Source organism: Acomys minous (genome assembly GCF_964271855.1).
Source record: "Acomys minous genome assembly, chromosome: 18".
Classification (NCBI taxonomy): domain Eukaryota; kingdom Metazoa; phylum Chordata; class Mammalia; order Rodentia; family Muridae; genus Acomys; species Acomys minous.
The window spans coordinates 26,183,159-26,208,843 of NC_140501.1; the positions used below are offsets into that span (position 1 = coordinate 26,183,159).

Sequence of the window (25,685 nt, forward strand, 5' to 3'; positions counted from 1 at the left end):
TTTCATCATCTATCAAGATGCAATCAATTTTTCATTTTATCTGGTTGCTTATAATGTTAAATATATTATACTTAACTTTTGACCCTTTTGAAACTAATTTAAATACATTTAGATCCTTTTAGGTAGTTTGTAGATAAGTGTATATAAAGGAGAATTCAAAAATTACAGTGCATGAGTGTTCAATATATGTAGACACTTGTGTGAAAGAATGAAATTCTTCCTACATATTTTACTACCATGTCTTTTCTTGATTGTCTAGTTTATGCTAAATCCCAGATCCTATTACAGTAATTAATTCCACTTCTTCCAGATTTTATAGACTTTATGTTCAATATTTTAAATCTAAAATTTACTTATATTTACTTTGTGTGTATGAATGTTATTCCTTAATATATCTATGTGTACCACATACATGCGGTGACCACTGAGGCTAGAAAAGTATGGTAGAATTCTGGCAATGAAGCTCTAAATGTTTGTAAGCCACAATGTGGGGGCTGACAACTGAATTAGGGTCCTCAGCAAAATCAGCAAGTGTTTTTAAAACCTGGGCTGTGTCTTTACCCTCTTGAAGCTGAGCATTATCTACTACAAGATATAGTTTTTCATTTAGTATGAACTTTTTATTGAATTGCTCATTTGAGCTAGCACAAAGGTCTTGGAAATATATTATTATTTGCTTTATAAATATGCTCCAAATACATAAAGGCATGGTAATCATTTATATTTATCAATTAAAATTATATTTTCCTCTCAATGAAAGAATAATTAGAGAGGGATTCTGTGTCTCTTCATAGTCCTGTTTGCTATTTTTGTGTCCGAAACGTTTTTCATGTAATTTTCACTTCTCTTCATTATGCAAGCTAATTGGGCATTTTTAAAACAAATTTTTAAAAATTTCCTTGTAAGAAATGATGAGCAAAGTAAAGAGTCTGTCTGCAAAGTGGTCATTGAATCTCAAATTCCTCATCCAATTACAAAAGGCTTAATTTTTAAAAATTTCAATCTGTACCTTTTAAATTTTTTTATTTTTAAAATTAATTTATTCAGATGACAACTCAATTGTTATACCTTCACTTGTATTCTCCCGTTCCTCCCTCCCTCCCACTTTCACCCTATTCCCTTCCCCCAGGTCTATGACTGAGGGGGAGCTCCTCTCCCACTATATGGTCGTAGGCTATCAAGTCTCATCTTGGTAGCCTGCTTATTCTTTCTTTGAGTACCATCAGGCCTTCCCACCAAGGGGAGGTCATCAAATACGGGGCACCAGAGTTTATGTCAAAGTGAGTCCCTGCTCTCCACCTAACTGTGGAGATTGTCAAAAGGCTTAATTTTTATCAAAGGTTTACTGCTTTATTTTCTGTTCCTTTATATTTTCCTTGTTAATGTAGGTATGGTTGCAACAGAATTCTTTTTAATATTAAGTAAATTCTAAGAATGCTGAAACAGAATTCCTTTTGATGTTCAGCCAAACCTCCTGTAAAAATGATAAATAACCTTGATGAGCATGTTAAGGTTTAAGAAAAATATTTTATGCAGATATAAGTGAGTATATACCATTTGAGTCTTTCTGCTTCTGGGTTAACTTACTCATTATGATCATTTCTAGCTCAATCCATTTATCCACAAATTTCGGGAATTCCTTGTTTTTAATAGCTGAATAGTATTCCATAGTGTATATGTACCACAGTTTCTTTATCCATTCTTCTATTGAAGGACACTTAGGCTGTTTCCATGTTCTGGCTATTATGAATAAGGCTGCTATGAACATGGTTGAGCAAATTTTCTTGCTGTGTGCTGGAGCATCTTCTGGGTATATTCCAAGGAGTGGAATAGCTGGGTCTTGGGGAAGCCCTATTCCCATTTTTCTGAGATACGAAAGCCTTCACTTACAAGGAAACCGAGACAGAAGGGAGGACATTCTAGTGGGACTCTGGATGAGAGAAGCATGGGAGAATGGCAAAGTAGAAGGATCCAGAGGGTCCTAGAAGCCTACAAGTAGAACATTATGATAGGCAGATTTGGGCACAGGGGTCCCGCTCAAACTAAGGCACCAGCCAAGGACAATACAGGAGGTAAACCTTAAACCCCTACCCAGATCTAGACAATGGACAGAACACTCTCCACAGTAGAGTGGAGAGTGGGATATTACTTTCTCACATACTCTGGTGCCTCACCTTTGACCATGTCCCCTGGAGGGGGAGACCTGGTGGCACTCAGAGGAAGGACAGCAGGTTACCAAGAAGAGACTTGATACCCTATGAGCATATACAGGGGGAGGTAATCCCCCTCAAGAACAGTCATAGGGGAGGGGAATAAGGGGAAAATGGGAGGGAGGGAATAATGGGAGGATACAAGGGATGGGACAACCATTGAGATGTAACAAGAATAAATTAATAAAGTAAAAAAAAATTTTAGTCTTTTTTCCTTATTTCATTGACAATGATTTTACTTTATTGACTTTACTAGCTTTAACTCAAAGAGTATGTAATTGAGCTCCATTTTTCTCATTTCTTGACAATTATTATAATAATATATTCATCACATCAGTGATTAGATTTTTAGTAAATATTTGGATTTATATTGAACAGCAATTTAAATTTAAGTTTATCTATAAAGTATAGTTAGCTGAGAATATATAAGTTCCTATAGGGAATTTCTGATTTCTGGTTGCTTAATTTCTGCTTCATTAAAAGTTTCAGCATATCAAAAATATGTTTTTGATTGTGTGATATTTCTAAATCTCGTTTTGTGTGAAATATGTGCTTTATGAATAAAATAACATTTGTCTCTACCAGTGAAAGTTTTGGTTATGTCTGCCTACTGTTTAGTGTTTTAGTCTACAAAGCAAGTAATTTCATGCCTGCTCACATTACATTCAAGAGATTCTACTCTATATTACATTATATTCCTGGAATAAAGGGTTGGAACATTATATTTCATGAATAATCTATTAAATTTGCCTAAGGTTTGATTTTCTAATACAATGAGTAATACTTCAAGGAGAGCAGTATGTGTGTCACAGTTGGAATTTGGCAATGCTATATTGCCTTGACAAGGACATCAAGATTAAAGATGATGTTTTGTGTAATTGAAAAGGTAAAAATGAGTATAATTGGAATATTTTCTAAATGAAAGCACAAATGGAAATTACAAAAGAGTAGATAATATAAATTGATAAGGAATAGTTCTCACAAAAGGCAATTTAATGCAAGTTTTATATACAGGTAAAAAAATTATCTTTTCTTCGCATCCAACATGTCTTTCATCTGCACATGAAGTTGCCACAGGCTTCCCTAGGCTTTATTTAATCAATATGTCCACATAACCTTATCAAATATAAGTTTATAAAAGTTAGATATTACTTTTTTTAATATTTTCTCTTGATTCGTGGTTTTCCTCAAATTGTATACTATCATATTTGTATGTTTGTTGATCCCCTTTTTGTTACAATTCAATACTTTTTACCCTATCTAAATTATGTATTCACTATCAATTATTGGCATTTTCCAAGGAATATGATTTATTGTGTGAGAGAAGAATCTATCTTCAATAAAAATAAATAAATGTGTAAAAAGAAAGTGCTAAAAAACAAAAAGTGCTTCATTCATCCTTCACTTTAAAATATAACTTAGAAATAAAGTACAGAACTATTATTAAATCTATGCACTTCCATTGGTCTCTCTGCTAGATTTTTCACCAGAAAAATAGAAAGATGCTTTTTTTTTTCAATTAAAACTGAATGCACTAAGATGGGCTACCTCTACATTACCTCCTGTATTTCCTATCGCGAGAATCAAAGCCCCACCTCAGTGCCTCTGGTAAGCAATGTTACTCACTCTATCAGTTTTGCCAGCTAGATGAGCAGACATTTTCTTTGTGTTGTCTTTATCTTCATTACAAATTTTTAATTCTTAACTTCATCTCCTAGGTATTAATTTTATCTACTCAATGTCATTTTCTGATGTGCACAAAAGTCTTAAATGCTCATATTTGTACAATAATGAACACAAAGGGTGATGAGTTATGTAGTGGGGCTAATGTACATATGTAAGAATGTTGTGTTCCTCACACTCTTAAAATTATGGTAATTTTATTAAAATATTTTAAATGGCATGTAGAGGGAGGGAAGGAAGAAAAGAGAATGTTATAATTACAGTCACCAAAATAAAATAAAAATAAATAATAAGATATTTTTTGCGATGCACCAGAGGACAATCTGGACATGGGATGGGGAGAATGTTACCTTATTAACACCATTTCTTCTCCCAGCCATTCCACTAATCAAGTAGTAATGTGTGCAATGCTGCTTCATCAGTAACTCCTTTCATTTTTTGGTTAAACAATATACATCCAACATGGTCTGTAATCTCTAGCATCATATGGACACAATATCTTTAACATATCTTTTGTTACTCTTAACATTTTTTGTCACTGTCCTTAAGCATATGACTGCTGCCAGACCCTGCTATTTTTGATCGCAGTCCACCAGGTCTGGACTCTGAATTCAGAGCAGAGTGGAAGGCTCCCTTTTGCAACTGGGGCCATCTTTCTCTATGCATGAATTCATCTGGGCCATGTTTCTAAGCAGGAACCTGATCCCACCCTTGAGGGAAGTCACAGCCAAATACAAGTTCTAAACAAGAGTCTGAAGATCCTGGCATGTAAAGACAGGATTCTCAGCACATCAAGCCCCAGCTATCCTGGGAACCCTGCGACCACTCTCCATCAAGTATACAGCCTTTGTTCACCTCAAACATTGTTGAGTTGTCTCCTGAAGCTGGTCTCAGAAAGTTTTTCCATCCTACCCACAGCTGCCTGAACCCCGTCTGTGTCCTGTCCCCCACACCAACTCTGTTACCCTTTTCCCAGTGGACTGGTGGCCAAAGATACCTCCCTGGTGGGGGTGAGGCAGGACCCACAATTGACTGTATAATTACATTAGAAAATTCTTTGCATGTTGTATACTCTATCTGCCCTTGCATTCTTCACTCAAACTTGGGATGAAATGTAACATTGTATTTTATTATTTAATTAATTTATTCAGATTACAACTAAATTGTTATCCCATCACTTGTATCCTCCCATTCTTCCCGCCCTCCTGCTTTCACCCTATTCCCCTCCACTAGGTCTAAGACCTAGGCAGACCTCCTCCACCACTATATAGTCATAAGATATCAAGTATCATCTTGGTATCCTGCTTATTCTTTCCTTGAGTGTCACCAGGCCTCCTCACCAAGGGGAGGTCGTCAAAAATGGAGCACAAGAGATCATGTCAAAGTCAGTCCCTGCTCTCCACATAACTCTGGAGAATGTCCTGTCCATTGGGTAGATCAGAGTAAGGTGTCAATGTTTACTATTGATTATATTGTCCTTGGTTAGTGCAAAAGTTTGAGCAGACACCCATGGGCTCAGATCCACCTGTCATGGTGTTCTTCTTGTAGGTTTCTATGACATTCTGGGTCCTTCTATTTCCCCATCTCCTATATTTCTCTTACCTAGAGTCCCAGTAGGATGTCCTCACATCTATCCCAATATCCTGGTAAGTGAGACTTCTGTGGGACCATTATAAGTGAGTATATACCATGTGAGTCTTTCTGCTTCTGGGTTAGCTCACTCAGTATGATCATTTCTAGTTCCATCCATTTGTCAACAAATTTCTGGGTTTCCTTGTTTTTAATAGATGAATAGTATTCCATAGTGTAAATGTACCACAGTTTCTTTATCCATTCTTCAGCTGAGGGACATTTAGGCTGTTTCCAGGTCTGGCTATTATGAATAAGGTTGCTATGAACATGGTTGAGCATATGTCCCTGTTGTGTGGTGGAGCATTTTCTGGGTATATTTCAAGGACTGGAATAGCTGGGTCTTGAGGAAGCCCTATTCCCAGTTTTCTGAGATAGCACCAGATATATTTCCAAAATGGTTGTACTAGTTTGCATTCCCACCAGCAATGAAGGAGTGTTCTTCTCTCTCCTCACCAGCATGTGCTGTCACTTGAATTATTGGTCTTAACAGAGTAATATCGAATGGCTGAGAAACACTTAAAGAAATGCTCAATGTCTTTAGTCATCAGAGAAATGAAAATCAAAACACCTCTGAGATTCCATCGTACATCCATCAGAATGGCTAAGAAATGTTTCTTTCTTAACAGAATCTTTTTCTCTCACGTTGTTCAGCTGCCATATTAGAAATTCCCAATTCTCTTTGGCGTCTTCTTTGAATTTTCCATATTTTTTTCTCCTTTATTAATTTGTTCTTGTTACATAATCAGACACTAAATCTTTTAGAAGACTGGGAGGAAATTTCCAAAGAAGACACCATTCTGCATTCATCAATGGCGTCTTCTTTGGAAATTTCCTCCCAGTCTTCTAAAAGATTTAGTGTCTGATTTACGTTAAGCTCTTCAATCCACTTGGACTTTGGTTTTGTACAGGGTGGTAAATATCGGGCTATTTGCATTTTCTACATGTAGATATCCAGTAAGAACAGCACCATTTGTTGAAGATGCTATCCTTTTCCCACTGTATAGTTTTAGCTTTGTTTTAGTCAAAAATCAAGTGTGTATCAAGTAGGCTTATTTCTCGGTCTTTAATTCAATTCCATTGACCAATCAGTCTATGCCAATACCATGCTTTTTAAAAAATACTGTTGCTCTATAGTAGAGCTTGAGATCCAGGATGGAGATTCCTCTGGAAGATCTTTTATTGTACAGGATTATTTTAGCTATTCTGGTTTTTTTTTGTGTGTGTGTGTGTGTGTGTGTGTGTATGTGTGTGTTATTCCACATGAAGTTAAGAATTGATCTTTCAAGGTCTATAAGAAATGTGTAGGTATTTTGATAGAGTTTGCTTTTAGTAAGATGGACATTTGTACTATGTTGATCCTCCCTATCCATAAACATGAGAGATCTTTCCATCTTTTGATTCTTCTTCAATTTCTTTCCTGCAGCCTCATAACAGCCAGAATCTGGAAACAACCTAGATGTTCCTCAACAGATAAATCGATAAAGGAACAGTGGTACATTTACACAAGGGAATACCACTCAGCTAAGAAAAACAAGGAAATCTTAAATTTTGTAGGCGAATGTATAGAACTAAAAACATTCATCCTGACTGAGGTAACCCAGAAAGACACACATGGTATATATGCACTTATAAGTGGATATTAGCTGAACATAGATGTCCTCTGAGAGATTCAAGCTAGTAGGGGCTCAGAACAGATGCTGGGACTCCCTGCTGAACTCCAAGTGAGGGTGGTATGGAAGAATGTGAGGATGGAAGGACCCAGAATGTCCAGAAGCCCCACAAGGAGACCATCAAGGCCAGCGGATCTGGACCCAGGTGGGCCTGCACAAACTGCTGCACCAACCAAGGACAATGCTTAAAGTAAACTTAGACACTCTGTTCAGATCTAACCAATGGACAGCTTATTCTCCATGGTTGTGGGGAGAGAGAGGGGTACTGCCCATGACATGAACTCTGGTGCCCCCAATTTGATCGCTTCCCCTTGGTGGTGAGGTTAGGTGGCATGTAGAGGAAGGGGAAGCAGGCTATCAGGATGAGACCTGATATGCTGTGGCCGTATGGTTGGAGAACAGGTTGCCTTCTGTCAGAGATCTAGGGGAGGGGAATAGGTCAGAAGAGGGAGGCAGGGTGGGAACAGGAAGATAAAAGAGAGGGAATGATAGTTGGTATGTAATCTGAATGAATTATAATAAATTAAAATTAAAAATCAAAATAAAATAAAACCTTCTCACAGTCAATACCCACAGAATTCTAGCACAGAATTATGTTCTCTTATTGGACACATCACTCATTAGATTTTTTCACATTTTTTATTATTTTTTCTTTTTTACATATACATTTATAGTATTACACATAAAAACAATGCACTACGTACAGCAATGAGAACCATGAAACAATCAGGAATTATATAAATTTATGTTCATAGTGATTTGGCTATTTATATTTAGCAACCTTAAAGAAAACATTTTTCTTACCTTGATGAGTCTAAAATTCTGAATGTAAAGCAATATTATATCTCCTCTTTATCTACCTAAAACATCTATCTATACATGAAAACATCTTAACCCCTAAACAACTAAGCTTAATTGTTAAACTAAACTATCTGGTCTTTGACCCCATCAGAGGTTTGAGAAGGAATAAAACTTAATTACCTGAGCAATCTGGCAGTGCCGGTTAGCAGCTCAAAAATGAAAAACTGACAGTTTGCTGCCTAAACTGTCACCCAAAACTCTCTTTAACATTGGAGCTTCATCTCCAATACTGCCTGCCTCACAAATATGTCTTTTACATATAGTGAGCCATAAGGCTGAAGATGATGCTTCAGTGTTATACAGAGTTTTGAATGATTATTCAGGTAGCAAACTGACTCTGTCATTTGCTAGATTTTTTTCTCTCCTGTTTAAAAATGCTTCTTAGACTACACTTTGATTTTCAGTAGCTAGCATATTTTTACATAATTTGTGTATAGTACAGTAATCTATTGCTAACTTGTTAAAGTTATTTCAAGAGCACATGATTTCATGAAATAAAATGGACTATGGTGCTCAATAAGATAGTTTCTATTGACAATGAAATTACTTATTATTTGATTATGAATTTTATTTGTCACCACTATATTTAGTATTTCTATAGACCTCTCTGTACTCAATGTAAATTTCATGTCATTTTTCACTAATTGTCATTACAGAAACACACACATACATAGAAATGTATGCACATATATTCCTATTTATAGCCTTTTTAAACTGGGATGATATACATATGTTTTTAGTCAGGCCTGGCTATTTGACACTACATTATTAGTGTGCTAGTCCCCATGGAAAATAATATCTCTCTCTTCTTCCAGATTTTGACAGTTGCCTATAGTTCTTTCAGTAGGCTGGAGACCTTATGTGCTTCTCTGGGTTTGTTCTGCTCATATTTGGATACTCATGTTGCTGATACTTATTGGCGTGTTCTATATTACTAGGCAGAAAGACTTAAGAATCAGAGGTCCAAAAAGTTTATTTTTGCTGTTTTAAATATTGTTTGACTGGATTCTTAGACCACTTAAATCTCTACTTATGAGAAAATGACAGGTTTTCTAAGTACAATCAATCACACTTCAATGCAGGGCCCAAAGCCACGAATATTTCAGTAACAAAACTTTATATGCCATGATTTTGAAAAGAGAGCGAGGATGTGAAGTAAGTTGGAGGTGGATCTGAGGGGAGTTGGATAAACACTGAATATGATCAAATTGTACTGTAGGGAATTCTCATTTAATTAATAGAAATATTAGCTTTAAAATAAAAATGAAGTGAATATTTTTCTATGTACATACTATTGCCAAAGTTAAGTCAAGATTATATAAGCAATTTAAAAAGATCTACAAGCCTTAGTGAAAGAGTAGCAGACACTAAGTGTCTTCAAATCAAAAGCAATCTAGAGATAGATAATTTAATACAGAAATCTACTGGACTTTCAATGCAGAGTTAATGCTCCTCAAATTATTCTGCAAAATAAATAAAGAGGAACATTGCTCTATTCAGCTGAAAAGATCACTGTTATTCTCATAATACAACCACAAAAAGAATCAATAAGGAAATAGAATTATGCATGACTTTCTGTTTTGGTCATGGACGCTAAAACTCTCAATATAATATTTGCAAACCAAATCCAAAAACACATCAGTGTTTTGTTGGTTGGTTTGTGTTCCCCTTTTCTGGAGAATTGGTGAGAGGGAAGAGTGAGGGGAAGTGTGACTAGGAGAAGAGGAGGATGGCACTAAGATCAGGATGTAAAGTAAATAAATTAATTGATTTAAAAATATCATTTACCACAATCAAGCAGGCTTTAAACCAGAGTTGCAGGGATGGATAAACATACATAAATTGATATGTAAGGTCCACTTTTTAAACTGAAACCCAAAGCTAGATAGTCATCTCATTATATGCAATAAAAAAAAGACCATTAATTAGAATCTAACACCCATTCATGATAATAGTACTGGAGAGATTAGGAATACAAAGGACATGCCTCAACATAGTGAAAGCAGCAGAAACAAAGTAAAGTTGTCCATTCTCCCCATTCAATATTGTACTTGTAGTCTTGACTACAGCATTTAGACACCTGAAAAAAAATCTATGTGATATAGATATGGAGGGAGGGAGTCAATATGTCTTTATTTGTGGATGATATAATAGTATACATATGTGACCCTAAAACTTCCACTAGGAAACTGTAACAGCTGATAAACACTAGGTAAAATAGCAGGATACAGAATTAACTCACAAAAATTATTAGCCTTCTTTTATACAAATGACATATGGACTGAGAAAGTAATCAAGGAAACAATACCATTCAATTTTTACCCCCTTGTTCTTATCTTCCTGTTCCCACCCTCCCTCTCTCTTCTGCCATATTCCCCTCCCCTAGATGTCTGACAAGGAAGCCCTACTCCCTTACTGTTTGACCTCAGCCTACCCTGTTTTATCAGAATAGCCTGCATCCTCTTTCTCTGTAACCCACAAGGCTGACCTACCAAGGGGACATGATCGAATCACTGGCACCATAGTTCCTATCAGAGGCAGTCCGGACTTTCCTCCCCCGTGTGTAGGTGAAGAATGAGCTGTCCGTTAGCTACATCTGAATAGGGGATCTAGGTTCTCTGCGTTCAATATACCTGATTGGTGCATCAGTTTATGCAGGCCCTACTAGGTGCAGATCCGCTGGTCTTTATGTTTTTGTGAAGCTCCTGAACTCTGCGGATCCTTACATTCCGCAGCTCATCCACGCAACTCTCAGTATTTCACCCAGAGTCGGGCACAGTTCCGGTATCTGATCCAATCCCCTATAAGACTAACATAGATGTCCTCTAAGAGACTACATAGAAATCTTTAGCAAATATTATTCAAGGAAATTCAATATTGTATAGAAAATAACAGTATCAGAAAGTAGAGTTTATTTATGATACAGTAGTAAGACTGATTCTGCATAACTTCTCTATTAATAGTTTTGGTAATTAAGTAAAGCAAACTTATGTACCTCCTGATATAGACCATGAAGTTAATTTCAACTACCATTCAATTTAATATAGAAGTATGAAAGAAAGACCAAAGAACAGGTACGAACATTTTTCAAAATCACAGTGGATACCTGGAAACATAAGACTTAGAAAAGCTAACATAATATATATTTTTTTATGATAGTGAAAGTATTTTTCCTAAGTTACCCAAGTAAACAATAAAACATTGGTTTCTATGTTCAACATTATCCAGGAACTCAAACTCATTCAGGTGATGAGAAACAGACTCATTCAGGTGATAAGAAATGGACCTTCTTCTCTGACAGGGTTGAAGACCACATAATTTAGTCTTGTAATTAAGTGTAGTTGTTTAGGGATTAAGATGCTTTTAGGTTTTTGAAGACTTTATATAATGATTTTACCTGATCTTTCTATTTAATCATATCTATCTGTTACATCTAGGATGTATATTCTTGTGATAAAAATATAGTAGTAATTGATAAGACCATGTTTTTATGAACTAACAATTAACTTGTATAACTTACTTATCCTAAAAAGTCTGTAATAGCACTTACAAAGTATTGGAAGTAAGCCTTGTATTAGAATTGAGCTGTGTGGGTATAATACCTCATATTAGACTAGAATATATAACAATGTATGTTAAGAATAATCTTAAATTTGAGTTCTGTACCAATGTATCCAAAATTAAACTTATTTTACATCTATATACAAAATTCTATACCGGTGAATTAAAAAATAACCTTGTGAGTAACAATGAAAGCATTAAGTTACAGAGTAGAAAGAAGCATTAATCTACTTTTTGTTCTTCAAGGCTGCCAATACAAATAGCCAAAACACAATGAATGTAACATTTATATAATTCCTGATTGTTTCATGGTTCTTTCTGTAGGTAGTTTATTGTATATATGTGTAATAATATAAATGTATATGCAAAAAATTAATAAAAATTGTAAAAATAAAGAAAGAATATTAGCAGAGTTATAGACTTACACATGGTCACACAATACATGTAGTAAAAGAAATGGAAAGGTAGACTAACTATTCCACCTTGAAATTGAACAACAGTGATTGTTTTGCTTATCTTTAATTTAAAATTGTATTACTTAAAAGAAAAAAAGCTTACCTCAAAGAAGATGATCAACATAAAAGAACCTCCTTGTGGAGTTGGGTTTAAATGTGGCAAACCACCCCCTGGGTAAAATGTCCTCATTACTAAACACAGACAGAATTCAGCCTAAAAAATGGGCAAGCTTAGATGCAGGCAGACTTGATGGTCAAACTCTGCCAAGACAGGGTAAGCAAGTTCCTGCCTCTAATATGTTTGTCAGAGATCTTGGGCTAGAAGGCCAAAGATCATGGTTCAACATTATTGAGAATGTTGGGTGATTGTTCAGACAGTAAACTTTCTTAGTTATTTTTTTCATTTTGGAAGCTGCTAACCTGCACTTCTGGTTAACTCAAGTATTTAAGTTTTATTCCTTCTCAAGTCTCTGACGGGGTTGAATACCAGATAGTTTCGTCTTACAATTAAGCTTAGTTGGTTAGGGGTTAAGGTGTTTTTAGATCAAGATAGATGTTTTAAGTTAATAGAGATGAAATATGATAGATATTGATTTTCATTGAGAAATACAAAGAGATAAATCACTATGAATGTAACATTTAAATAATTCCTGATTGTATCATGGTTCTTTCTGCTGTATGTAGTTTATTTTATTCATGTGTAATAATATAAATGTATATATTACAAAATGAACATAATTTTAAAAAATTAAAAAAGAATATAAAAAAGAATTATCATAGTTTTATGCTTTCTAAATTTGGTGGATTCTATTTTTGAGGTCTTTTTATTACTTTGTAAAGTCTATCCCATAAAACTATAATAAAAAATCAAAGAATTTAAAAAGAAAATACAGCATGGCAAACTATAGGTTTAAAGATCATTTAGTTGGAATCAAATTGGAAATTGCTCTGGAAACAACAGAAAATAAAATCAATAGGGTACTACTTGCGACACCTTTGAGTTAAATAAATGGATATTTAATTACTGATATTGTAAATCACCTCTTTGGTTTGCCAAAGTAAAATAATGATCTTATCTGACAGTTTTGGGAGATAGAGTAAGAATGGCTGTATTTCGGACATAGTGGGTGAATTAACAAATACACATGTGGTTCCTCAACTAGTGCAGTCTTTATAATATATAGGTTTGAAAGCATATACAGTTAATCAGTTTTCAGTGAGTCAATGTCAGTTAATGCAGTAATTCATTGGATATTTATTCAGGCTATGGTAGATTAAAGTACCAGAAAAACATTTTATCTCCCAGACATACAAGCACTTCCTTACTAAATGTTTGTGACAGAAGATGTGACAACATGCCATCACATCTTGTTCATATTCTGGACCACAAGCTATGTCATAGTTGACAACTAATACTTCCACTTAAATGAATCCACACTAGATGTGCAAATTAGTATTTTAAATTTGTTGCATGAATCTCAGTTCCATAGAAGGCCAATCCAATCAAAGGCAGTGTTAATATTCTATATTGTACTATTGAAATTCAGCCTTGTTGCTTATCTGTTGCCAGTTTTCCACTTACTCACTATCAATCTCAAGATAGTTACTGTGATCTTACTTTCTCCTAGACATTATATTTGGGGAAAAAAGTCTGATTTCTGTGTCTTTAAATTGATTTAATTCTCACAATGGGGAATGCATAACAAATCCATAGTTATCTGGAATAATGTAAACTCTATTCTTTTTAGATGCACTTTGCCACTTAGGTATATAGAAATATTCTACATTCTTTTTTAAATATTCATTTTATATCCTACTCATAGTCCACTCCTTCCTCTCCTCCCAGTTCCACCTTTCTTCCATCTCCACCATCCCTCTTCCTCTATTCCTCAGAAAAGAGGGGACTCACTTCCCATCCATATCACCAAGTAATATCATGAGAGAGCATGCCCTCTTCCTATGTGGCCTGGGAAGGTAGTCCTGTCAGGAGGAGTGATTTAAAAAAAGCTGGCAACAGAGCTTGTGTTATTAACTGCCCCTGATCCTCTTACTGCATGAAGCCTGAGCTACCCATTCAAAATATCAGTTTAAAGGGTCTAGGTCCAGTCCATGAATGGTATTTGGTTGGTGCTTCTGTCTCAGCAAGTCTTCTGGACTGTGGTGAGTTGGCTTTGTTGGTTTTCTTGTGGAGTTTCCATCACCTCCATGTCCTTTTTCTCCTTCTCCCAACTTTTCCACAAAACTGATCACCCAGTGTTTATCTGTGAGTCTCAGCATCTGTTTAGAAGCAATGCTGTTTGGAGCCTCTCAGAAGACAACTCTGGTAGACTCCTTTCTGCAAGTATAACAGAGTATCCTTAAGAGTGTCAAGGGTTGACTCTCTCACATGGGGTGGTTCTTGGAACAGGCATTGGGTTGAACATTACTTCAAGCTCAAGACCCACTCCTGGGTATATACACAAAAGATGTTCCACCAAAAATAAAGAAACTTGCTCAAGTGTTTTCATACCAGCTTTAGTCATGATTGCCAGAGTCTTGAAACAACCTAGACATCCCTCAACCAAAGAATGGATAAAGAAACTGTGGTACATTTACAAAATGGAATAATACTCAAAAACAAGGAAATCTTGAAATTTGCAGGCAGATGGATGGACCTAGAAAAGATCATGCTGAGTGAGGTAACCCAGAGCTAGAAAGATATGACTTATAAGGTTGTACATTTTTATTGGATCAAATATTTAAAGGTATGGTTTTAAAATGTTTTTATACATCCTAAGTTAAACTATTCAAATAGAATTGTATTACTTCACACTGTGTTTTCCCTCTCTCAAGGCTCTCTCATCTCTTCCTTCTAATACCTCACATGTCCAGGTCCACTTTTATACTGATGTCTTTTTAGCTACTTTATTATTGTTACATGCATATAAATATATATCAATTTTAATTTTTCTGTTTATACATTTTCAGAACAGAAAAATTCCATATCAGATACAATAAGAGGGCTCAACCCTTGGAGATACGAATTCTCCTCCCTCCTTGGAGTAAGCTTGCTTGCAGTTCTTTTGTAGTGGGGCATCATAAAACTCTCTCTCTTCAGGGGTGTTTTCTTTTTTGTGCAGCTATTTCTGAAAGAGTCATTTATAGAAGACTTCCTGCTCTTAGAATATTTACATGTCCTCTATCTTGATGTTCCCTGTACTGTAGATTACAGGGATGTGACATAGATGTATGTCCTGGATCTAGGCTCTATCCCACTGATCTCTGCATATTGAACAGTATATACCATTTGTTTGGGTGTAACTAGAAAAGATCATGCTGAGTGAGGTAACCCAGATCCAGAAAGACACACATAGTACATACTGTATTATAAGTGGATTTTTGTCTATAGAATAGGATAAACATAGTACAATGCACAGACCCAAAGAAGAAAGGTAGCAAGGCATATCGAGGGGAGGATGCTCAAGTATCACTAAGAATAGGAAGTAGAAAAGACAGAGGTTGTGGTTGAACAGAGGCAACAAGGTAGAAGAGGAAGCACATGGAATGATATGAGGGTGGAGATTGGACCTGCAGAAAGTAGAGGTGGGAGGACAGAAAGTCTGCAGAGAAAAGAGAAACTCTGGGTAGTGGCATCTCTGTGACAAGCTGAAGACCTAAGTTAGAGTAGGGTCCTGGCATGATATGAGGGGAATTCTAGTAGAGACTCCTAGTAGCAAGGTCCATAGTGCCTGAAGAGGAGACTAACTACAGAACACTCAACCCAAAATTTACCCTGCCTACAAGATGTGCAGGGATAAAGAAAAAGACAATACTCTATACGCCTCATTCAAAATAATTTTAATCTTAAAATATTCTAATAGCATTAACATTATAATACTGAAAACAAATATAGACTGAAAATTGTCTACTACTTCATTTTGCTAGAGAAAATAAAAATACTAGGATTAATTCATTAACTCCCTCTGTATGTTTTGTAGTACAAACTACGTTTTAAACAAAGACCACTTTGCAAATTAGGACTACAATGTCCATATTTTTGACTCCTCTACAAACAAGTCAAATTGTGAAAAATATCAGGTAGACAGGGAAGAATAAAGTAAGATAAAGAATACATTAGTTATTCAGTGCCCTGAATGTATATATTCAAGTGACATTATAGAATTTGAACAGAATATAGTTAGAATACACACACACACAAACACACACATATTTTATATATGTAATGTGTTTATACATGCATATACATATATGTGTGCAATAATAATTAGTAAAACAAAAGCCCATGATTTTGAAGAAGAGAAGGGAAAAGGAATGAGGAGATTTTCGAGGGATGAAAGAAAATAATGTACAATTTTAGCAAACTCAAAAATGAAAAACAAATTTAGTACTATTCTCATATTATCTTCTCTTGATAATATTAAGTGACACGTACTAGTGTTTCTTTTTTCTCATTGTTTTAGTATATACAGTGTGAGTGTGTATCCTTTTATTCTGAGTTTGTCGATGTACACTGCTGAGTTCCTTTAGTATTGATTGTATACATGTGATAGCAGGATTGACTTCTTTGTATTAGATAAGAAATCAGGGTCTCATCTTTGGTAAAAATCCCTCTCTCTGTAGTCCTTAGTTGTCTATAGTATTTTGTTTAGGTATGGGTCCCATGAGATTTCTCCCTTAAGTGGTAACCTTGTTCTTCTTTCTCTTCATTTTTATTCCTGGTTATATACAATTTCTTAACAATTATTTCTGTTCTTTTGTGAACATACCTCACAATTTTTATTAATTTATAGATAAGAAAAATGTCACGAGGAATAAATGTGTCTTCAAAAAACCTCTTCAACTTTAATATAAGTAGATTCTGTTAAACCACACTTAAAGTTCAAAATGCTATCAAACATTTGTTTCTCTAAAGAGAAATATCCTGCTCCCGCTTTGTAAGGTAATTTATAATATCAGTAGTATAGAGGGCACTAAGCTGAATGTTGCTTGCCCGACACAGGCCTCTTTGGGATGGAGGACTGTGGGGATTGGGTCCTGTGTTTAGCTCACCTCTGCTGGCTCTGCTGGCTCAGTTTTCTGTGTCCCATGTGGATTAGGCAGATGAAGACAGTGGTAGAGAGGGCTCTAAGATGAATGTTGCTCAGGCCAGTTAGGCCTCACTGGCATGGATAACAATGAGGAGTGTGAAGCTTCTGGATCTTTTGCTACAGTTTTCTCTATTCACCATCTAGGGCTTTGTTCATATTCATAGGTAAGCAGGACTGGCTGAGCAATGTAAGACCCATAGGAACCAGTTTGCTGCACTTCTCCAGTGAAGATCTCTGCAACAAATCCTATCGGCAGTATCTAAGCATCCCCACCTGTCCTACAAGAAAGTCCACAGTCACAGCATTGAATGTCAACAAACCCTAGGAGGTTCCAGGGTCAGGCTGTGGTTGCCACCTGCAGCTGCTGACAGCTCACTCTCAAAGGAGGCCCCATGTGGCATATTCAGATTCAGGGAGTTTTGACATCCCCAGAATACATGGCCCAAATCTTCCACACCCCACCTGTAGACCACACGGCTCCCCCTGAGTTCCACAGAGAACGGTAGCATTTCCAGTCATCCAGGTTGGCTGGATGACTACTCCTGTACCTGCCCAATATCACATTTTCTTATGGATAGCTAAAATGACTTTTGTTTTTCCCAACTCCATTTTAACTCCAAGTCTACTATTAGGGGAAATTTTTGGATCCAAGCCTTTTTGCTACTTTTACATCCTTTGAAGGTGTGAACCCTTAAACTAAGAAATCTCTCTTCTCTGGGAAAGAGCATCGTACTCTCCTGATAAAGAAGCACAACCCAGGCTAATTTTCCTATCCGTAATAGTTCCAGGTTTCCAATCAAATACTCAATTTCAAGAAAAAACTCAAAAATTATTTCTGCCATCTTTACTCTTCTCTCCTCTAAACCTTGCCCACCCACCCTTAACTGGGAGGCATTACCTTCATTCTAGAGGGAACAATGCTTTTTCCTCGTAGCAGTGAAAGAATTGTCTGCTTCTGTTGATTTTAACATTAGTCTTCCTCATTTTCATGTTTCTTCAATCAATGATCTTCCATCATTTTTTAATTTTGATTTTTAAAAGAATCCTTATGACTTGAACAAATACCACTGCTTTGTATAAAAATACAAATGTTCATACTTATATTATGTAAAAAAGTTTTATTAAATGAAGACAAGAAAACAATTTCAATTTCAGATGTCCAAGTTTTATCAATCCTTGTAAAAGCAAAAGGATTGTATGTCAGATTAATATTATTATTCTCTCTATATCTATCCCTTTATTTCTCTGTCTCTCCCCCCTTCTCTCACTCCATTGCTCCCTCTCTCTTGTATGAATACACACACAAACACAAACACACACACACACACACACACACACACACACAAACACACCACAAACACTCACACAATTATCTTCTTCTCTCAGATTTATGGCAGCTCTCATGAGAGAGTTTCACGATAATTTATCAATTATACACTTTCTTCTGTTCATCTGGACTCCCATAAACTGTCACTTGAAATAATTCTGTTTGCTTTTTAACTAGAATATAAAATAAAATTGTAATGTGCTTCTCATTCCCTATAAGACAGAAAGAGTCACTTGATAGGAAGTAACTATCGCAGTTTAGCCAAGAATAATCAAATCTGTCTATCTAGTATCAAATATTTTTGAAATACTCTATTTAATTTACTTTCAGAATATTATTTTGTCTTAAGTATAAAGTATATTATGAAAAGCTTTTATTATCCTAGCTATTTTTAATTGAATTCATGTTTATCTTTTCATTTCTTTACTTGTGTATCTCTTCTCTTCAAAAATCATTACTGTTACTATTGTCATTATTATAAATTTTATCTAGTATATCTTATAACTCTTCCATTTAGACTTTAAGATAAAAGTTAGACTAGCTTTTCATTTTTCTTCACTTACATCACAAATGTACTTCCATAAACTCTTAATAAAAGACAGAAAACAGTGCAGACCAGTTGGTACTGGATGGTTAACTCCTGTGTTCTTCCCTGGGGAGGAGTATGTCTCCTACATTCCTTAGTTGCCTATAGCTCCTTGTATAGTGCTGAGACCTCATACTCTCTCTTTTTGTTCTCATTAACAGGCCTATTTGCTCTTTTTGCTCATCTGTCCTGAAAACACATACAAGTAACATAATTCAGACTGAACAAAATCTATTTAGGAATATATATATATATATATATATATATTATATATATATTATATTATATTATATATATAAAATAATTGATTCAATATATGAATATGTAATACTATCAATGAAATATGAGGCCGTGGATTAGAAAGAGTGTGGGAAAGGCATACGGGAGGGATTGGACTAAGTAAAAGGAAGAGTAAACAATATAATTAAATTATAATGTTAAAGCCAAAAGAAATAACTAAAACAACAGCAATGACAAAAAAATCCCAGACAGCAAACAACGTTTAGAAAAATGTTTCAGTATCTTTGCTCCTTTGAAATTTTAGATTTAAGGCTATTTGGCTTTTAATTTATCTCATTTGGTATATCCTTTTTGCTAGACCTCTTGTATCTCTATGTTCCCCATCCTCCTGTGAGAATACATTGTGATGGCTACATGCATGTGCCTCATCTTCATTCAAACCTGGAGAATGAAGTTCTGTTGACTGAGATCACAAACAGGTGCATATCAAACATTACAGTGTTTCTAAGGCAAATGACAAGCAGTCTGTACAAAGCACAACAATGAAATTAGATCTTTCCACTTCATTTTGTTTAACTTTTGCACAGTCACCATTTTGAAAACATTCTGAAAGGATCAGAGCACAAAGTGAAAGAGGACATTGTCAATAGGAAAACTCTGCAAAGATCTTCAATGACAGACTTCACATCTTAGGTAAACACACAGGATTGAGCTTTTTTTTTAGACTCAAAGAGCAACTCAGTATTTATATAGTTTTACCAAAATTCAGAGGTCAGTGTTTCTACTATGGTTTCAGATAGGCTTATTTGTATGTTTGAGTATATCCAAACCTACTTTTTGGTTTTATAAAAAATGAAAACCATGCTCAAAGTAAGAAGGGGTGAAGGAATTTATTTAATTACAAGTCCTTATCACAGTCCGTAAAAATAAATATGTAATTACTACAATGTGCAAACAGATGACTGTTATAGTTGTCTGCACTCCGTTTGAGGCATGAACTCTGTGAAGTTCTCATTCACAGTATTTCATCCCTCAGTGAGCACCTGATAGAACACATTCTCGCTCCTTGGGCTCATAGGTCTTCTCCTGTCTTCTTTTAAAAGGGGTTGGTCAAAATTTTTTTTATTTTTCTCCACATCCACATATGAAAATGCTAATCAGTTCTCTAAAGGATGGAATGTTCTTATGACAAATGTAAATTCCAGAATGGAATTTTATATTAAACCATGTATGTAAGCAAGCATGATGAAACTCTGTCACAGAGACTCTCTCACGGAAGCTCAAGGCCCTTCATACAACATATATTCCTTCGTATAACAATGCTAATACCACAGAGCACCAACTTTGGTTAATATAATTGTAATTCTTCATATTTTCTCTGTTTACTTAGAATTACTCGTTTCATTTTCTCACTCTCATCCATTATATATAACCTTTATTTTCTTGCATTATTTTGTTTCTGCTGTGATTTTGTGGTCTTTACCATATCCATCTCTTTATTAAATTTCCTACTGAATTTGCTTTATTTTGATTATATTGTGCCACATAAAGGGTAAGAATATTTGTGAAAAGTCAAAATATTTCTTCTAAAAGAAAGTAGAGGTCATGTAGGTGACAACAATAAATGATTCATGCCTCCAACCATGTGGAGATGTTAAAGAAAGGTGCACATGATAGCAAAGGCTGCTAATACTAAAAGAGGCAGCTAAATAGAGACAGACATGTCGTTTGAAAGACTTGAAGGAATAAATTGCTGGAGTTTATAGACTTAACATAATCAATGAATGGGTCATGATTCCGTAGCTGACTGGAGCCATTTTATGATTAATTTGAGGGCTAAGGTAAGAAGTTTGGATTGCATTTTATGTGCACTCAGAACACTACACATGTCTGTTCACATAAAGGACAGAGGGGGGAAATGACAACTTTAAAGGATTTCTCTGTCTGCATGGAAACATTAGAATTTTATTGAATTGTATGCTGCTGTCTATGTGCTAGTAAGAAAGTTATGACAAGATAAAGGAGCCATGTGAATATAGAGAGCAGAGATGGATAAATCACTCTACATAAGAGGATTGATAAAATGCAGAGCTAGGTGTCACTAAATGAAACGTTTTTACCCTGCACTGCTGAAGGTTCTTTTACTTTTCATCTCTTTGATCCTCAGCATGACTGTGCCCTGTCATTCATGTCTCGTGCTAATATCAGTGGAACAGTGACTTTCTTCTACCAAATCATGTTACATCGATTGCAAAAACTGTACTCTTTCTAAAATTATTCAAAGTAGAAAGTAACTTCTGTCCTTTAACTCAATTTCCTTTGTTCTGTTAACTCTTACAGAAATGTGTGAATCCAGTATTCTGCACTGTTCTCTTTAACTAAATTGTTGTAATAAACTCATTGTCTTTTATCCTAGGAATACTGTCTCCTTTGCTCCTTTACTCTTAGAAAATCTTCACTCTGCCTCTTCCTCACTGTCATGCTTCTGTGTGAAATGTATCTCTGATGTTGTTGGTTGTTGCTAGACACTCATGAAAACTTGCCCTGACAAGGTCTCTCCATCAGAGAAAGGACCACTCACCTCCTCACTTCCTTTGAAATTGAATTCATTCCTTGTATGGGTAGTGTGTAATTGTTTAAATTGACTTTATATTTAGAATAGATTTAGTTCACAGTAAAATTGCAAAGACAGTAGAAAGGATTCTCACACAGCCCTTGTTCCCACAGAGCACAGACTGAATCTGTCAACACTCCACACAAGGGCAGTACATTTATTAATATTGATGAACCTACACTGACACTTAATTAAGACCCCAAAGTCATTTCACATGAAGAGTCACTGTGAGTTTTGAATAGCCTATAGATTTTAAAAGTTTGTGATATGTATGTACCCTGCCGTTCTTTTGAAATTCTCCTCTATACTGACCCTTCATTCCTTCTGTCCCCAGACCTTAGTAACTACTGCAGTTTTACTGGCTCCAGAGTTTGCCTTGTGAGCATGTCATATTGTTAGAATTACACTGAATAAAGCATTTGATAAGATTCGTGCACTTTGTTGAATCTATTTAAACTTCTCTCATATATTTATTATTTAGTATCTCATTTTAATAATACATATTTCTCCTACCTAGGTGTATTACCTATTACTTATTTACACATAATTTTTTAGTCTGCCTATCTATCTATCTATCTATCTATCTATCTATCTATCTATCTATCTCTATTCACACACACAAATTTGTATACATACAGGTAGAACCATGCATGACTCAACTACCCTTACATTGACTCTGCATATGAAGTTTTGTCTGGAAAGAAAATAATGGATTAAAAACTATTCATATATCATTTTGTTTAATATAAATATATATCAAACTTTTGATAATTTTATGTTTGAGTTGCTTTTGTTACCACAGCTTTTTTAAGAGTCTATTGCATATTTTAGATAACATATTATTACATAGGTCTAAGTCAGTGTTCTTTTTTATTCTGAAGGTTATCTTCTTAGTTGTTTTGTTGTATATTTTATTGAGAAAAGTATTAATTTCAGTGAAGCCTTGCTTCCCAAATATATATTTTACATGTCAATCCTTTGCTGTTTCAAAAACAAATCTTAAATTTTCACTTTTTTTCTCTATAATTCTATTTTAGACATTTCAGAATTCCATATCTTTGTTCTACTCTGACTTATCATCTGAAATAAAGTTAGGCTAATGGGGGAAAAAAGTTAATCTTCCATGCAGATGTCTGGTTCTAGCACTCATTGTTGAAAACACTGTTTTGTTGATTGTATTGCAGAAAGAAGCCTAGAATAATTGTCTTCTGAAAGACTTAATGCAGCAGCTGATGGAAACAAATTCAGAGACCCCACCACCAAACAATAGGCTGAGCTTGATTAACTTTGTGGAAGAGTGGGAGGAAGGATTGAAGAAACCAGAGGTGTCAGGACGCCGCAAGGTTACCTACAGAGTAAACGAATGTAAGCCCATGGGGAATCACAGAGAATAATCTACCAACCAAAGAACATGCATGGTCTGCACCTAGACCCCCTAAACATATGTAACAGATGTATGTGCACCTTGATCATCATGTGGGTCCCCTAACAATGGGAGTAGAGGCTGTCTCTGTTTCTGTTGCCTGACTTTTGATTCCTTTCCTCATAGCTGGGCTGCCTTGTCTGGACTCAATAAGAGATGATGCATTTAGTCCTGCTGCAACTTGAGGTGCCGGGGTGAGATGGTAACCTTGTGATCCTCCCCTTCTCTGTGAAGGAGAGGGGCTCATAGAGGGAGGAGGCATGAAGGTAGGAAAGAGAAGAGAGAAGGAAGGTGATTGGAATCAGGCTGTAAGGAGATTAAATAAATAAATTAAAAAGAAAAACTCCCTAATATCTCCCAAATGTTGACCTCCAGTTTCATTAACTTCTCTTCAGGTATCATGTTTTCATCTTTTCTGGGTGGTTGAACAAAATGTGACTGTGTATACTAACTCTTGTTTCTACCCATTCATCTACTGTAATGCATGTCTCAGCACTGGCTTACTATCTCCAGCTATGCCTGAGCAAGGGCTCAGCAATCTCATGCATAAGGACTCCAAAGCTCCTTTGAGAATCCAGGCTTTAATATCTTTCCACTACTAGAGGAGCCTCTATGGATTTGGGCTAATGTTTATCCCCTTAGTCAAGATCTAGGATTCCTCACACAGGCTACCGATGTTTAAGGACTAGGATGATCTGTCCGTGGAATGAAATATAAAGGCAGAAGATCAGCCTCAAATTTCAAGGTGATTCTACTGGGTCTAGATCCTAGATGCAGCCCTACAAACTCAGACAGCAGTTTGTCACATCTGGATCAAAATCCCAGGCCCACAAGATGCTACCCAAGCTTCACTACAGCCCACCTATTAATTCTAACATCAATTCTTTGCTTAGAACATGGCAGAGAAGGATCTCCGATTTTCTGTGACAAACCCAGTTTAGAAAGAATGGGGAGGTATTTGAATCCTTGACGTGCGGGCATTAATATAAGATCACAGCTAGCACAGATAGTGAAGCAAGTAAGACCAATATTCCATCAGATCATAGCAATTGTAAATTAGCTTTGTGTTCACCAGTGCAACATCTAATCATACAAAACAAATATTGCAATAACGGTAAAAGAATGAAACACAAATACAACAGAAGAGGGCATTGATACTCTACAGTAAATGAAGTGTAAGTGAAAACTCTCACTAAAGGAACAGCCCAGACACTAAATAATACATGGAAAATAGTGGTATTGAACATTGATAGAATTACCATCCTGCACAGGCTGATCGTTTCCTGAACTGATAGGAATAAAGATCCAAAATGAGTAAGTATTGAGTTGGAGGGATGACTGGGAATGAGGAATAAAGAAGGCAGGAAATAAAGAAGTCAAAAGCAATAGCTGGCACCAGAAGGTCATGCATAAGTTTATTATATATGCCAAGTAAGTTTATTAAGATTATAACCTCATTTCTATGAGCATCATATTTACTATCTGCAAAGTTAAAAATGATTAAGGTTAGTAGAGAATAAGTCTGACATTTTTGATGAAAAGAACATGAGACAACTCATAATGAGCTGCCCTAGGAGGAATGATGACAGTCCGAGGAGAGAAGTCTGAGAACCAGAAAATGCTACCTTGACTCTTCTAAGGAGGCACTGGCTCCAGTTCTAGAACAGGCTTGCTAATTCTACTCATGCACAAGGACACACAGTTAAAATTCCCTTTGCCCTCCTATCAGGACCTCTTAACCTCTTAGGAAATCTTGGGTTGTTCTGCCTCCTGACATTATTGTGCATGCTGTTAAAGTACACATAGGACAATCTCTAGGACAGAATATATATTAGGACACAAAACAAGCCTTGAAAACTGTTTCCAGTAACAATAATATGAAGCTAGTATTAATTACTAGTAAAAACTAGAAAACAAAGCTATGCTAATAATAGCATGTTTTGGAATGACTAATTCATGATAGAAAAAATCGAAATGGAAAAAAAAGTGTTTTAGCGATATTGATAAAAGTCTTCAAATAAATATAGAAGACAGGTGAGGATAGATGAGTGATTATTTGAGAGTTGGCGAGGAACACCTCAAACGTTTTCTATCCCAAAATAGTCAAGCATTCAAGGGAAAAGAGGACACGTGTTTGAATGAAAGAAAGTAGAAATAGGGTTTGAGAGAATGAAGTTACTATGTAGGGCATGCATGTTTAATGCTACACACATTTAATTCCACCCCTCGAGAAACAGAAAGAGGCAGATATTTGTGAGAGTGAAGCAGCCTCCCCTACATACAGAGCAAGTTCAAGGCCAGCTGGGCCATATAATGATACTTTTTTCTCATATGAA

At 35.6% G+C, this 25,685-nt stretch overlaps 1 long non-coding RNA gene across 1 annotated transcript in view; it reads left to right on the forward strand.

Moving 5' to 3' along the window:
• The window catches only part of LOC311589146, a 56,787-nt gene extending 33,048 nt beyond the window's left edge, over positions 1–23,739 (forward strand). Inside the window, exons 2-3 of the long non-coding RNA XR_014776429.1 lie at positions 23,111–23,291; positions 23,476–23,739. This is a non-coding gene — a long non-coding RNA (uncharacterized lncRNA). The remainder of the gene's footprint in view (positions 1–23,110; positions 23,292–23,475) is intronic.
• The last annotated feature ends 1,946 nt before the right edge of the window (positions 23,740–25,685 follow it).